The sequence below is a fragment of the Triticum dicoccoides genome, chromosome 6B, assembly GCF_002162155.2.
Source record: "Triticum dicoccoides isolate Atlit2015 ecotype Zavitan chromosome 6B, WEW_v2.0, whole genome shotgun sequence".
Taxonomy (NCBI): Eukaryota; Viridiplantae; Streptophyta; class Magnoliopsida; order Poales; family Poaceae; genus Triticum; species Triticum dicoccoides.
In genome coordinates, this window is record NC_041391.1 from 307,597,374 (window position 1) to 307,613,335 (window position 15,962).

The following is a 15,962-nucleotide window of genomic DNA, read 5'->3' on the forward strand; positions in this document are numbered from 1 at the left end:
TCCCCAACACACCCAATACAATGGTAAATTGTATGGGTGCACTAGTTCGGCGGAGAGATGGTGCTACAAGTTTAGTATGGATGGTAGATATAGGTTTTTGTAATATGAAATATAAAAACATCAGGGTAACTAGTAACAAAAGTGAGAGAAAACGGTATTGCAATGCTTCGAAACAAGGCCTAGGGTTCATACTTTCACTAGTGCAAGTTCTCTCCACAATGATAACATAATTAGATCATATGTCAATCCCTCAACATGCGACAAAACTCACTCCATAGTTCCTATCGTGGAGAACCTAAGATGAAATTGCTTGTGGGGTATGAAACCACCTCAAAGTTATTCTTTCCAATCAATCCATTGGGCTATTCCTGTAAATGTCACAAACAGCCTTAGAGTTCGTAGTGAAATAACACCATATGACACATATCAAGCAACCATAATGTCACCTAGATACTCCAATGTCACCACAAGTATCCATGGGTCAATTATACGATATGCATCAAACAACTTCAGATTCATAATATTCGATCCACCACAAAGAACTTCAAAGAGTGCCCCAAGATTTCTACCGAAGAAACAAGGACGAAAACGTGCATCAACCCCTATGCGTAGATTACCCCAATGTCACCTCGGGAATCTGCGAGTTGAGTGCTAAAACATACATCAGGTGAATCAATAGAACACCCCATTGTCACCACGGGTATCCCACGCAAGACATACATCAAGTGTTCTCAAATCCATAATAGTATTCAATCCGATGGTAGTGAAACCTCAAAGGTAAAACTCAATTCATCACGAGAAGGTAGATGGGGAGAAACACCATATGATCCAACTATAGTAAGAAAGATCACGGTACATCAAGATTGTGCCAAGTCAAGAACATGAGAGAGAGAGAGAGAGATCAAACACATAGCTACTGGTACATACCCTCAGCTGTCGGTGTCAAAACCGGCAGATCTCGGGTAGGGGGTCCCGAACTGTGCGTCTAAGGCTAATGGTAATAGGAGGCAGGGGACACGATGTTTTACCTAGGTTCGGGCCCTCTCGATGGAGGTAATACCCTACTTCTTGCTTGATTGATCTTGATGATATGAGTATTACAAGAGTTGATCTACCACGAGATCGTGGAGGCTAAACCCTAGAAGCTAGCCTATGATTATGATTGTTCTTGTCCTACGGACTAAACCCTCCGGTTTATATAGACACCGGAGGGGACTAGGGTTACACAAAGTCGGTTATAGGGAATGAAATCTACATATCTGAATGTCCAAGCTTGCCTTCCACGCAAAGGAGAGTCCCATCCGAACACGGGATGAAGTCTTCAATCTTGTATCTTCATAGTCCAACAGTCCGGCCAAAGTATATAGTCCGGCTGTCCAAGGACCCCTTAATCCAGGACTCTCTCAGTAGCCCCTGAACCAGGCTTCAATGACGATGATTCCGGCATGCATATTGTCTTCGGCATTGCAAGGCGGGTTCCTTCTCCGAATACTCCATAGAAGATTTAGAACACAAGGATCATGTCCGGATCTGCAAAACAAATTCCACATTCCACCGTAGAGAGTATAATATTCCACAAATCTAATCTGCTGACTGCTTTTTACAGCGTGACATGATGCCACAGTTCAGTTATTATTCGAACCATTTTTCACAACCAGCCACTGCACATATTGCGAAGCGGTTTTATCGGCACGTAGTGTCGAAGCAGAGATCGTGTCCCCTTATCGCGAGATCCTTATAATATAGATGTGGGTATCCCAACCGTGCCATCAAACGTGGCGTTTGGGGAATAAGCAATTTTAGCGGGCAAGTGGGGAGGCACGGGATATTCGCTGCCTTTATAAGGGGATGAGAGTCTTCCCCTTCACCCACGCCCTTTCCTATTCATCCATTCCTTTCCGTCCGAGCCCTAGTACCCAAGCGTTTCTCTTCTTCGCCCAAAAAGGCTTCCCGAAGATGTCCGGATCTGGAGCAGGAGGCAAGTGGATGGCCTCTACCCTCCGGGAGAAGGACATCAAAAAGCTTCGGGGGGCGGGTATCTGGCCAAGAGAATTGGCCACCGTCTTCCGACGGTGGGACAGATAGTCCCCACGTCGGAACCCCATGAGAGGGTGGTATTTCTCCCTCATTTTGTCCGCGGGCTAGGCTTTCCCCAACACCCATTTGTTCGCGGCATCATGTACTATTACGGGATTGATTTCCATGATCTATCCCCAAATTCCTTTCTCAACATCTCGACATTCATAGTCGTGTGCGAGGCCTTTCTCTGCGTTCCACCGCACTTCAGCTTATGGCTGAAGGTTTTTAATGTAAAGCCCAAGGTAGTGAGCGGCGAGCATGCCGAATGCGGAGGTGCCATGGTGAGCAAGATGCCCAATGTCATATGGCCGATGGGGACTTTCAATGATTCCGTCAAGGAGTGGCAGCAGCAGTGGTTCTACATCACCGAGCCGCATGGCAAGGAGTGGCCCGCCATTCCGGAGTTCAGATCCGGTGCCCCCCTGCGACTTACGTCATGGCACGAGAAGGGCCTGAGCTGGGCTTCGTCTGACGAGCTATCAGACCTCCAGACGCGCGTTCAAGACATGGAAGACAAGAGCGTCAAGCTTGTCAATGTAGTCCAGGTGATGTTGGTTCGCCGGATTCTACCATGTCAACACCGAGCTTGCAATCTATGGGAGTTCGACCCGGCCAAGCACCAGACCCTGCTAGAGCTCTTTGGCTCTACAGACAAGGACATCTGGAAGGTGCTTTTCAAGTCTGGAAAACCGTGGCCGGACTCCACCGAGGACCGCGGATACCAACTGTCCCGCCCCGCAAGTTCGGTAAGCAACTAAATGTTTTGAAAATTAATGCATTCTGTCCGTACATCCTCAGAGAGACACTTAACGTATTTCCCACCACTTTTCCTAGGGCTGGGCGAAGAAGGTGGGGCAGATCTACTATCTAACCCCTCTGCCAGAAGAACCGGCCGGCCCACTTCTGACGAAGATGCTGGTCCCAGCGCCATATAAAGCGCCGCAGAAAAAGACCGAGAGGGAGGCCAAGAAGCCCAGGGGCAGCCTCCGTCGCCGTGGTACCACGGACACAAAATCTGAAGACTCCAATGCCCCTTCATCCTCCGAAGAGGACAGGGAGGAGGAGGAGGACGAATCCCCAATAGGGGGAAAGAAGAAAAGAGCGGCCTCCAGCTCCTTGGAGGCTGATTCGCCTAAGAGAGGAAAGACTCTTCTTCAAGAGGAGTCCACCGGCACCACCGACAGCAGCCCGGAGTGGGATCCCAGGGCCGAGCCCCTGGGGAACTCGTAAGCACAAAATCCGAACACACTCACGCGTCCGGACTTGTCATGGCGTCACATTATAATTTGATCCGTGTTTTTTCCTTTTTTTCAGTCTGGCAAAGCCCCGCATGGAGCAATCCTCGTCATAGGATCTACTGGGTTCGGACACTATGGGGAGCGGGACACCTCTGAAGGCCTCGTCCTCCAAATGTAGGGACAAAACCGAGGTTTCGTCCCAGAAGGACACAGGCCACGGAGGAGGGGAGAATGTCGCGAAGACACCGCCAAGAGGCCATAATTCTGCAGCCGGTTACAGGGAGAGAAAAATCCCGTGGGTGTCAACGGAGGAGGTCATCCTGAATCCGAACCCAAGCCACACACGACTCTAGAGACCCACAAGGTCCCCGAGTCCCATCCTTCGGCCGCCTCTGTTCAACCAGGGGTGGCGGATACTTTATTGGCGGAACTGAAGGGTGCCTCCATCGTTGAGGAACACCGTGCCATTATGGGTGCGGTGATTGAGAAGATTCAGTCCGCTGAGAGTGGGCTGAATGAATCCTGTGTCAGCCTCATAAGAGGCTTTGAGGTATGTTTCATGAGTTCTTGGGAGAGTGTCATGGTATAGATAGTAGCCCCTGATACACTGTTTGGTGAAAGAAAGAACCAGACAGGGGATCAAATTCATGTTCGTAGGGGACTCACTTGATGATATTTATCACTCTATTTGACCAGCAGGCATCTGTAACGACTGCAGCCTATCAAGCTGCGGAAGTATCCGAACTGAGGCGTAGTCTGGAGTGGGCCAAAGGAGAACTTGGCCAAGTGAAGAGACAGCTGGAGGATAATCAAGGTATGTGGAAACCTTGTTTATGTAGCACGAAAGGATGAGTGTGCATGATAACAATCTTTTGATAATATGCTCTAGGGGCGTCGGCGAAAATTGAGGCCTTGAAGAAGGCTATGGCCAAAGCCGAGAAGAAAGCAGCCACAGAGCAGATGCTCTGTGAGAAGCACGAGGCCAGAGTTATTGAGGCTGAGCGAGAGCTTCAAGAGGCCGTGCAAAAACGTGAGACCCTGGAGCAGAGTTTAGCAGGGAAATAAACCGAACTCTCCCAGGCTCGCCAAGCCACAAGTGATGCCCGAGGGGAAGCCCAAGGTGCCTTGAAGGACATCCAGGAGGCGAGGAAGATTGCGGCTGGTAAGGCTTTTCTATAAAAAGCAAGTACAGGGGATGAGAAAATCAAATTTGACAATCTTGAGTTTTTATGTATACAGGGGTATTTGCGGAGCTGCCGCGCAGCATATCTGATGCCGCCCAATTCTACCGAGCCGAAGGGGGGAATACTGCAGATAATCTCTTCTAGATGCAGTATCTGGCGCTAAATTATCCGGTGCCTTTCTCCGATCAGCTGAAGCAGCTGGTCGAGCTGCATAAGGCGGCCGAATTAGCCATGGACGATTTAATTATCCGGTTGTGGCCTGCTGAGCCGATTTCAAGCAGGTACTTCGGGCTCGTGAAGCGGCTTGTAGGTGCCTGCCCTCGACTCGAAGTCATCAAGTGATCGGTCTGCATAGAGGGTGCGCGAATGGCCTTCGCCCATGCCAAGGTGCATTGGGGAAAGATGGATGCGAAGAAGCTGATGACCGAGGGACCGCCGGAGGGGAAGGAGCACCGCAAGCCCGAACTGTATTATGAAGGTCTATTGAAAGGAGCCCGCCTTGCAGCAGAGCAATGCACCAAGGACATTATATTTCCATCAATATGGTCATGTTTGTCCGTTGTAATATTTGAACAAGAGCATTCTTATCATCTATTGCTTTGTCGTATGAATGTTTTTCATCCTGTGCGGACGTTGTATATAATAATTCTGAGTCGGCCAGTCGTCGGCTTCCGCCACCACATAGTGAGTATGGGGGTGTTCGGGAAAAACCTGAGCAGTCTTTATCCCAGTTGTGGGTCCCTAAAGGAGGTGTTCAGCACAGCGAATCAGGCAATTGGACTATAGGTCTTTATCACTCTCACTTAGCCATAGGAGTTGTTTCGACGAAGGTAGGCGCAGCTCCTAGTATTCGGATGACCACACTAGGGGCTCTATAAGAGCCTGATCGGAAAAGACCGATCCGTCGCACGCTGCATTGGTTATAGCATTGTGCGGAAAGAATCCTTAAAGATTTTAGAACCTCTCGAACAGCTGACCAGCTCTAGCTGCATCATGGCAGTCAGTTTTCGGCTTTCTCTACTGAGGTGCTCGTCCAGAAGAACCGGGACACAATCGCAGTAGTTCTCCCAGTGCTACCTTAGCCGATATAGCAGAACATAAGGTACCAAAACGTAGGAGCCGGGCAAACCCAACTATTGACCCAAGACATGATTCGGAGTTGATGCATATAATGCTACAAGTTCGGGGTGCCGGACTACCGTGAAGGTGTTCGGACTTTTTTGCCGTAGTATGGGCGTGACGAAGCCCCTGGCATATTGAGGCATATGGCGATAAGAAGTCGCCCTTTTTTGAAAAAAAAAGAGTTTTAAATGGGAGATGGCGGTAGGTGAGCATCACATAAGTCCACATGTTGTGTTTAAGTAGTACGTCAATGAGTACAGATGATGTGATAAAAAGAAATATGACTACAGAACCTGCTGATACCGGGCGTGCGGAATTTGTGTTCGGATCCGGGGTGTAGTCGGACGATTATAGGGGAATATCTTGAGGTTCCCTGATGTGCTCGAACTATTCCCGTGCCCTCCATCCTGGCCTACGTAGAGGTGAACCTGTAAAGGAAACATAAGAAATGGTTTTGCACCACCTGGCGGTTGAGCCGCAGTATGTGGCTTGTATTATTCTTTTTTTGGAGTATTTTTAATTAATCTCTGGGAGGGCCAGGCTATCCTGCCGCGCAGTAGTTTGGACTCCTTTAGTGGTGTCCGAGAGCTTGGCCTTCGACTCGAAGTTCGATTGTAAGGTGCCGTCCGTTGTTCTTGTTGTTAAAGAAGTAGTAGACTCTTCGACCATGAGGGGAATTTGGTCCTGCCATTAACCGTGATGACTCCGCACGGACCGGGCATCTTTTTTTACGATAGGCATAATGTGGCAGCGCATTGACCCGAGCGAATGCGGTTCGTCCGAGCAGTGTCTGATGGTCACTGCGAAAGGGGACGATGTCGAAGACTAAGTCTTCGGTACGGTGATTGTCCGGAGATCCAAAAACCACTTCTAGTGTGATTGAGCCCGTGCAACAGGCCTCCACACCTGGTATTATACGTTTAAAGGTTTTTTTGTGGGCTTGATCCTTGAGGGGTTGATGCCCATTTTGCACACTGTATCCTGGTAAAGTAGATTCAGGCTGCTGCCTCCGTCCATAAGGACTTGCGTGAGGTGGAATCCGTCAATGATGGGGTCGAGGACCAGTGCGGCCGAACCGCTATGACGGATACTGGTAGGGTGGTCCCTCCGATCAAAAGTTATCGGGTAAGAGGACCATGGGTTGAACTTTGGGTCGATTGCATAGACCTCCCTTAGTGCACGTTTCCACTTGGGAATGTGGCTTGCGCGTATCATATTCACCGTTTTTGCCTAGGGAGGGGATTTCATCTTTCCTCCTATATCGGTGATCGGGGCTCCTCGTCGTCGTCGTCATCGCTTTGAGACCCCTTCCCCTTGTTTTCAGCGTCTAACCTGCCGGCTTATCTGAAGAACCAGCATTCTCTCTTGGTGTGGTTGGCTGGTTTTCAAGGGGTGCCATGAATTTGGCATGGGCGGTCGAGTATGCGGTCAAAACTGGACGGGCCTGAATTGTTTTTGTTGAATGGTTTCTTCCGCTGACCAGACTTGGAGCCGCTGAATCTGGCTTTGACTGATGTGTCTTCGGCCTTATCACCGTTTTTGCGGTGCTTGTGTTTGTTGCACCGTGATTTGTCGTTGCTATCCTTAGCTTTCCATGTGCCCGTATTGCTTGATGTATTGTTGCTACGGGCCAACCAGCTATCCTCGCCCGCGCAAAAGCGGGTCATGAGTGTTGTGAGAGCTGCCATGGACTTTGGCTTTTCCTGACCGAGATGTCGGGCAAGCCATTCGTCATAGATGTTATGCTTAAAGGACGCTAGGGCTTCGGCATCCAGACAATCAACAATTTGGTTCTTTTTGGTAAGGAACTGGGTCCAAAATTTCATTGCTGACTCTCCGGGCTGCTAGGTTATGTGACTTAGATCATTAGCGTCTAGTGGTTGCACATAAGTGCTCTGGAAGTTGTCAAGGAATGCGTCTGCCAGGTCCTCCCAACTCCCAATGGAGTTTGTCGGCAAGCTATTCGGCCAATGCCGAGCCGGTCCCTTTAGTTTTAGTGGGAGGTACTTGATGGCATGTAGATCGTCTCCGCGGGCCATGTGAATGTGGAGGGAAAAAATCTTCTATCCATACCATGGGGTCTGTGGTACCATCGTATGATTCAATGTTCACGGGTTTAAACCCCTCAGGAAATTCATGCTCCATTACTTCATCAGTGAAGCATAGGGGATATGCGGCGCCTCTATGCCGGGCTTCATTGTATTCAGCCCGGCCGGATTTGTTAGTGTATTCGGCGTGAAGATGCTTGTCATGCGTTGGGGCGCGTTCCCGTGATCCGTAAATCGATCTTGACTGTCCTGCTTTGTCTTCCAATACATCTCGCAGGTCCTTAGTGTAGCCCATGGCCTTGGTATTGTCGTTTGATTGGTGGCGGGGTGCAGTCTGGACTTCGGGCTGGTACGCTGTTTTGTCGCAGCCATGGGGTGGCCGGTCAGCTATATCATGCGCTGGTAGCGAGGGCTTTAAGGCCTCCTCTTCGAGTTGAGGTAGCAGCCTGTGCTTTGGGTAGCTTTTGCTAGGGCCCTCGAGTCCGTATTCCTCGGCAGCCAGGACATCGGTCCATTTGTCCGTTAGCGGATCCTGATCAGCTTCAAGCTGTTGCTGCTTTTTCTTTAGGCTTTTCGCAGTGGCTATAAGCCGGCGTTTGAAGCGCTCCTGCTCGACGGGATCCTCAGGCATGATGAATTCTTCGTCGCCAAGGCTCACCTCATCTTCGGAGAGAGGCATGTAGTTACCGTCCTCGGATTCTCCATCAGTTGCCTGTCCTTTAGGGCTAGCTTGCCCCTCCTTTTGCTCGGCCTGCTTGAAGCCTGGCTGGGCGGGATTTTATTCGTCTTCGGCACCATCCGGATTGTTATCCCTTGTGCCAATATCACTATTTTTGCTATGGCGGGGCTTGGAGCAGCGCCGATGACGTCGTTGTCTAGATTGCTTCCCCAAGGGGTTATCTTCCGTTGCCTCATCGCCATTGTTTTCTTTAGGGGTATCCACCATATAAATATCATATGAGAAGGTGGCGGTCAGGCATCCTATAGGCGGTGGTTCCTGTTCTTCTCCTGCATCGTCGTCCATACCGTCGATGTCTTCGGAGTCGAAGTCAAGCACGTCGGTTAAGTCATCGACAGTGGCTATAAAGTGGGTGGTGGGTGGGGGACAAATTTCTTCGTTGTCTGCTCCCCACTCTAGCCGGACATAGTTCGGCCAAGAGTCTCCTGACAAGGACAGAGACCTTAATGAGTTCAGCACATCTCCCAAGGGTGAGTGGTGAAAAATATCCATGGCGGTGAACTCCATGCTGGGTGCCCAATCTGATTCGATACACGGGGACGCACGCGGTTCGGATCCTGCAACCGAGGAAGAGTCCGGTTGTCCGACGACACCACTCTCATAGGTGGTGGGATCAGCGTTCGGCTCTAATGCCGATGAGTGTGCGGCCTCCGTGGCGGGGTCCATCCACCCATCCTCAGAAGGCACAATCTGCTCCGGATTGATTCCCGGCGCCAACGCGGGTGCGATCTCCCGAATACTATCCGACGGCGGATCAAAGTCATGTCCGTCGTGACTGTTCGGCGCACCTTTCATGGGCTTGAACCCGTCGAAGATCAAGTCTCCGCGGATGTCGGCAGTGTAGTTTAAGCTTCCAAACCTGACCTGATGGCCAGGGGCATAGCTGTCGATCTGCTCCAGATGGCCAAGCGAGTTGGCCCGCAGTTCGAAGCCGCCCAATACAAAGATCTGTCCGGGAAGGAAAACCTCCCCCTAGACCGCATCATCGAAGATGATCAAGGGGCCATCGAGCCTTACGACGACGACACAGTGGAACTCTCAATGAAAGCACCAATTTCGGTGTCAAAATCGGCGGATCTCGGGTAGGGGGTCCCGAACTGTGCGTCTAAGGCTAATGGCAACAGGAGGCAGGGGACACGATGTTTTACCCAGGTTCGGGCCCTCTAGATGGAGGTAATACCCTACTTCCTGCTTGATTGATCTTGATGATATGAGTATTACAAGAGTTGATCTACCATGAGATCGTAGAGGTTAAACCCTAGAAGCTAGCCTATGATTATGATTATTTCTTGTCCTACGGACTAAACCCTCCAGTTTATATAGACACTGGAGGGGGCTAGGGTTACATAGAGTCGGTTACAGAGAAGGAAATCTACATATCTTAATGTCCAAGCTTGCCTTCCACGCAAAGGAGAGTCCCATCCGGACACGGGACGAAGTCTTCAATCTTGTATCTTCATAGTCCAACAATCCGGCCAAAGTATATAGTCCGGCTGTCCGAGGACCCCTTAATCCAGGACTCCCTCATCAGCCCCGAGGGTGAACTACTCCTCCTCGACATGGAGAGCGTCGGGATGATGAAGATGGCCAACGGTGATGGTTCCCCCCTCCGGCAGGGTGCCGGAACAGGGTCCCCATTGGTTTTTGTTGGCTACAGAGGCTTGTGGTTGTGGAACTCCCGATATAGGTTTCTTTCTGTGGGTTTCTGGATTTATAGGAATTTTTGGCGTCGGTTTCACGTCAGGGGGGTCCACGAGTCAACGAAAAGACAGGGGGCACGCCCTAGGGGGGTGGGCGCATCCTCCAACCTTGTAGTTTACTCGGGACTCTTCTGGCCCAACTCTTGTGCTTCGGGGGCTTTTTTGGTCCATAAAAAACACCTTAAATTTTCATCTCGTTTGGACTCCGTTTGGTATTCCTTTTCTGTAAAACTGAAAAACAAGGAAAAAACATAAACTAGCACTGGGATCTAGGTTAATAGGTTAGTCCTAAAAATAATATAAAATAGCATATAAATGCATATAAAACATCCAAGATGGATAATATAATAGCATGGAACAATAAAAAATTTAGATATGTTGGATACGTATTAGCAGGGTATCGCCTAAGCACTACGAATATATGGTCGGGGTTTAAACAGTGGAGGGGGCGCCGCACACGGCAAATAAATTGTTCTAGGTGTGCTAGGCGCCCTCCTCCAACATATATATAGGTGGGGGGAGGAGGGAGCAGCCAGGAGGGCACCCCAAGTAGGCCGAATCCTACTTGGGGTTTCCTCCCAAGTGGCGCCCCTCTATCATGTTTAGGTGCGGGGGAAAGGTAGGGACGGAGGCGCCCCACCTTTCTTTCTCCCATGAGAACGGAAAGGCGGGAGGGGATAGCCCTCCCCCCATTTCCTTCCCTAGGGCCGGCCGGCCAGGGAGAGGGGCGCACCAGCCCTCTATGGGCTGGTCTGTCCCTCCCTTGGCCCATTAGGCCTATACACCTACCGGTGGTGCCCGAAACCCCTTCCGGTGACCCGATGACTACCCAGTGCATCTCGAAACTCTTCTGGTGTTCGAATACCATCGTCCAATATATCAATCTTTACCTCTCGACCATCTCGGGACTCCTCGTCTTGTCAGTGATCTCATCCGGGACTCCGAACTACATTCAGTAACCAAATCATATAACTCATCTAACATTATATCATCAACGAACTTTAAGCGTGCGGACCCTATGGGTTCGAGAACTACGTAGACATGACCGAGACACCTCTTCAGTCAATAACCAATAGAGGAACCTCGATGCCCATATTGGCTCCTACATATTCTACGAACATCTTTACCGGTCGAACCGTTATGACAACATACGTAATTCCCTTTGTCCATCGGTATGTTACTTGCCCGAGATTAGATCATCGGTATCTTCATAACTAGTTCAATCTCATTACCAGCAAGTCTCTTCACTCATTCCGTAATACATCATCTCGTAACTAACTCCTTAGTCATTTGCTTGCAAGCTTATGATGTGTATTATTGAGGGGGCCCAGAGATACGTCTCCGATACTCGGAATGAAAAATCCTAATCTCGATCTATGCCAACTCAACAAACACCTTCGGAGATACCTATAGAGCATCTTTATGATCACCTAGTTACATTGTGACTTTTGATAGCACACAATGTATTCCTCTAGTATCCGGGAGTTGCATAATCTCATAGTCGGAGGAATATGTATTTGACATGAAGAAAGCAATAGCAATAAACTGAACGATCAATATGCTAAGCTAACGGATGGGTCTTGTCCGTCACATCATTCTCCTAATGATGTGATCCCTCGTAGACCATCTTTGATAAACGAGCTAGTCTAGTAGAGGCTTACTAGGGACATGGTATTTGTTTATGTATTCCTAGATTTATTTAAGTTTTTGATCAATACAATTCTAGCATGAATAATAACCCTTTATCATGAATAAGGAAATATAAAATAACAACTTTGTTATTGCCTCTAGGGCATATTTCCTTTAGTCTCCCACATGCACTAGAGTGAATAATCTAGATTACATTGTAATGAATCTAACACCCATGGAGTCTTGGTGCTGATCATGTTTTGTTCACGGAAGAGGCTTAGTCAACGGGTCTACCGCATTCAGATCCGTATGTACATTGCAAATTTCTATGTCTCCATCCTTGACCTTTTCATGAATGGAGTTGAAGCATCTCTTGATGTGTTTGGTTCTCTTGTGAAACCTGGATTCCTTTGCCAAGGCAATTGCTCGAGTGTTGTCACAAAAGATTTTCATTGGACCCGATGCACTGGGTATTACACCCATATTAGATATGAACTCCTTCATCCAGACTCCTTCATGTGCTGCTTCTGAAGCAGCTATGTACTCCTCTTCACACGTAGATCCCGCCACGACGCTCTGCTTGGAACTGCACCAACTGATAGCTCCACCATTCAATATAAATATGCACCCGGTTTGTGACTTAGAGTCATCCAGATCAGTGTTGAAGCTAGCATCGGCGTAACAATTTACAACGAGCTCTTCGTCGCCTCCATAAATGAGAAACATATCCTTGGTCCTTTTCAGGTACTTCATGCTATTCTTGACCGCTATCAAGTTATCCACTCCTGGATTACTTTGGTACCTCCCTGCCAAACTTATGTCAAGGCACACATCAGGTTTGGTACACAACATAGCATACATGATAGAACCTATGGCTGAAGCATAGGGAATGACTTTCTTGTTCTCTCTATCTTCTGCGGTGGTCGGGCTTTGAGTCTGACTCAATTTCACACCTTGTAACATAGGCAAGAACCCTTTCTTTGACTGGTCCATTTTGAACTTCTTCAAAAATTTATCAAGGTACGTGCTCTGTGACAGTCCTATTAAGCATCTCGATCTATCCCTATAGATCTTCATGCCTAATATATAAGCAGCTTCACCAAGGTCTTTCATTGAAAAATTCTTATTCAAGTATCCTTTTATGCTATCAAGAAATTCTATATCATTCCGATCAACAATATCTCATCCACATATAATATCAGAAATGGTACAGAGGTCCCACTCACTTTCTTGTAAATATATAGGCTTCAATAAGTCTATACAAAACCATATGCTTTGATCACTTCATCAAAGTGTATATTCCGACTCCGAGATCCTTACACTAGTCCATAGATGGATCGCTGGAACTTGCACACTTTGTTAGCACGTTTAGGATCGACAGAACCTTCTGGTTGCATCATATATAGCTCTTTAAGAAATCCATTAAGGAATGCAGTTTTGACATTAGCCAGATTTCACAATCATAAAATGCGGTAATTACTAACATGATTTGGACAGACTTAAGCATCGCTGCGGGTGAGAAACTCTCATCGTAGTCAACTCCTTTAACTTGTCGAAAACCTTTCGCGACAAGTCGAGCTTCATACACAGTAACATTACCATCAACGCGAGTCTTCTTGAAGAACCATTTATTTTCTATGGCTTGCCGATCATCGGGTAAGTCCATCAAAGTCCACACTTTGTTCTCATACATGGATCCTATCTCAGATTTCATGGCCTCAATCCATTTATCGGAATCTGGGCTCATCATAGCTTCTTCATAGTTCATAGGTTTGCCTTGGTCTAGTAACAAAACTTCCAGGACAGGATTACCGTACCACTTTGGTGCGGATCGTGCTCTGGTTGACCTATGAGGTTCAGTAGCAACTTGATCTGAAGTTTCATGATCATTATCATTTACATCCTCTCTAGTTGGTGTAGGCATCACGTGAACGGTTTTTTGTGATGTGCTACTTTCCAATCAAGAGAAGGTACAATTGTCTCATCAAGTTCTACTTTCCTCCCACTCACTTCTTTCAAGAGAAACTCCTTCTCTAGAAAGGTTCCATTCTTGGCAACAAAGATCTTGCCTTCGCATTTGTGGTAGAAGGTGTACCAACTGTTTCCTTAGGGTATCCTATGAAGACACACTTCTTTGATTTGGGTTTGAGCTTATAAGGTTTAAGCCTTTTGACATAATTGTCGCAACCCCAAACTTTAAGAAATGACAGCTTAGGTTTCTTGCCAAACCACATTTCATACGGTGTCGTCTCAACATATTTAGACGGTGCCCTATTTAACATGAACGCGGTTGTCTCTAATGCTAACCCCAAGACGATAGTGGTAAATCGGTAAGAGACATCATAGACCGCACCATATCTAATAAAGTACGGTTACGACGTACGAACACACCATTACGCTGTGGTGTTCCAGGTGGCATGAGTTGTGAAACAATTCCACATTGTTTTAAATGAAGGTCAAAATCATAACTCAAATATTCGCCTCCGTGATTAGATCATAGAAACTTTATTTTTCTTGTTACGATGATTCTCCACTTCACTCTGAAATTATTTGAACTTTTCAAATGTTTTAGACTGGTGTTTCATCAAGTAGATATACCCATATACCCACTCAAATCATCTATGAAGGTCAGAAAATAACTATACCTATCGTGTGCTTCAACACTCATCGTACCGCATATATCAGTATGTATTATTTCCAGTAAGTCATTAGCTTGCTCCATTGTTCCGGAGAATGGGGTTTTAGTGATCTTGCCCATGAGGCATGGTTTGCAAGTATCAAATGATTCATAATCAAGTGATTCCAAAAGTCCATCCGCATGGAGTTTCTTTATGCGCTTTACACTAATATTACCTAAATGGCAGTGCCACAAGTATGTTGCACTACCATTATCAACTTTGCATCTTTTGGCATCAATATTATGAATATTTGTGTCACTACGATCGAGATTCAACAAGAATAGATCACTCACCAAGGGTGCATGACCATAAAAGATATTACTCATATAAGTAGAACAACCATTATTCTACAGCTCCTGTTTCGAGTTACAAATATGAGCAACCAAATATAATGTTCATGCTCAACGCTGGCACCAAATAAAAATTATCCTGGTGTAAAACTAATGCCGAATGTAGATGTAGAGGTAGCGTGCTGACGGCAATCACATCGACCTTGGAACCATTTTCGACGCGCACTGTCTCGTCGTCCTTAGCCAGTCTTCGTTTATTCTACAGCTCCTGTTTCGAGTAACAAATATGAGCAACGAACCAGTATCAAATACCCAGGCGCTGCTACGAGCATTAGTAAGGTACACATCAATAACATGTATATCAAATATACCTTTGTTCACTCTGCCATCCTTCTTATCCGCGAAGTATTTGGGGCAGTTCCGCTTCCAGTGACCAGTCCCATTGTAGTAGAAGCACTCAGTTTCAGGCTTGAGTATAGCTTTGGGCTTCTTCCCGGGAGTGGTAACTTGCTTGCCATTCTTCTAGAATTTCCCTTTCTTTCCCCTGCCCTTTTTCTTGAAACTAGTGGTCTTGTTAACCATCAACACTTGATGCTCCTTCTTGATTTCTACCTCCGTGGCCTTAAGCATTGTGAAGAGCTCAGGAATCATTTTATTCATCCCTTGCATATTATAGTTCATCACAAAGCCTTTGTTTCTTGGTGGCAGTGATTGTAACTCTACCAATAACACTATCAACTGGAAGATCAACTCCCAACTGAGTCAAGTAGTTATGATACCCAGACATTTTGAGTATGTGTTCACTGAGAGAATTGTTCTCCTCCATCTTGTAGCTATATAACTTGTTGGAGACTTCATATCTCTGAACCCGGGCATTTGCTTGAAATATTAACTTCAACTCTTGGAACATCTCATATGCTCCATGACGTTCAAACGTCTTTGAAGTCCCGGTTCTAAGTCGTAAAGCATGGCACACTGATCTATCGTGTAGTCATCAGATCGAGTTTGCCAGATGTTCATAACATCAACTTTAGCTCCTACAGCAGGTCTATCACCTAGTAGTGCATCAAGGACATAATTCTTTTGTGAAGCAATGAGGATAATCCTCAAGTTACGGACCCAGTTTGTGTAGTTGCTACCATCATCTTTCAACTTAGCTTTCTCTAGGAACGCATTAAAATTCAGGGGAACAGTAGCTCCGGGCCATTGATCTATAACATAGATATGCAAAACTATAAGACTAAGTTCATGATAA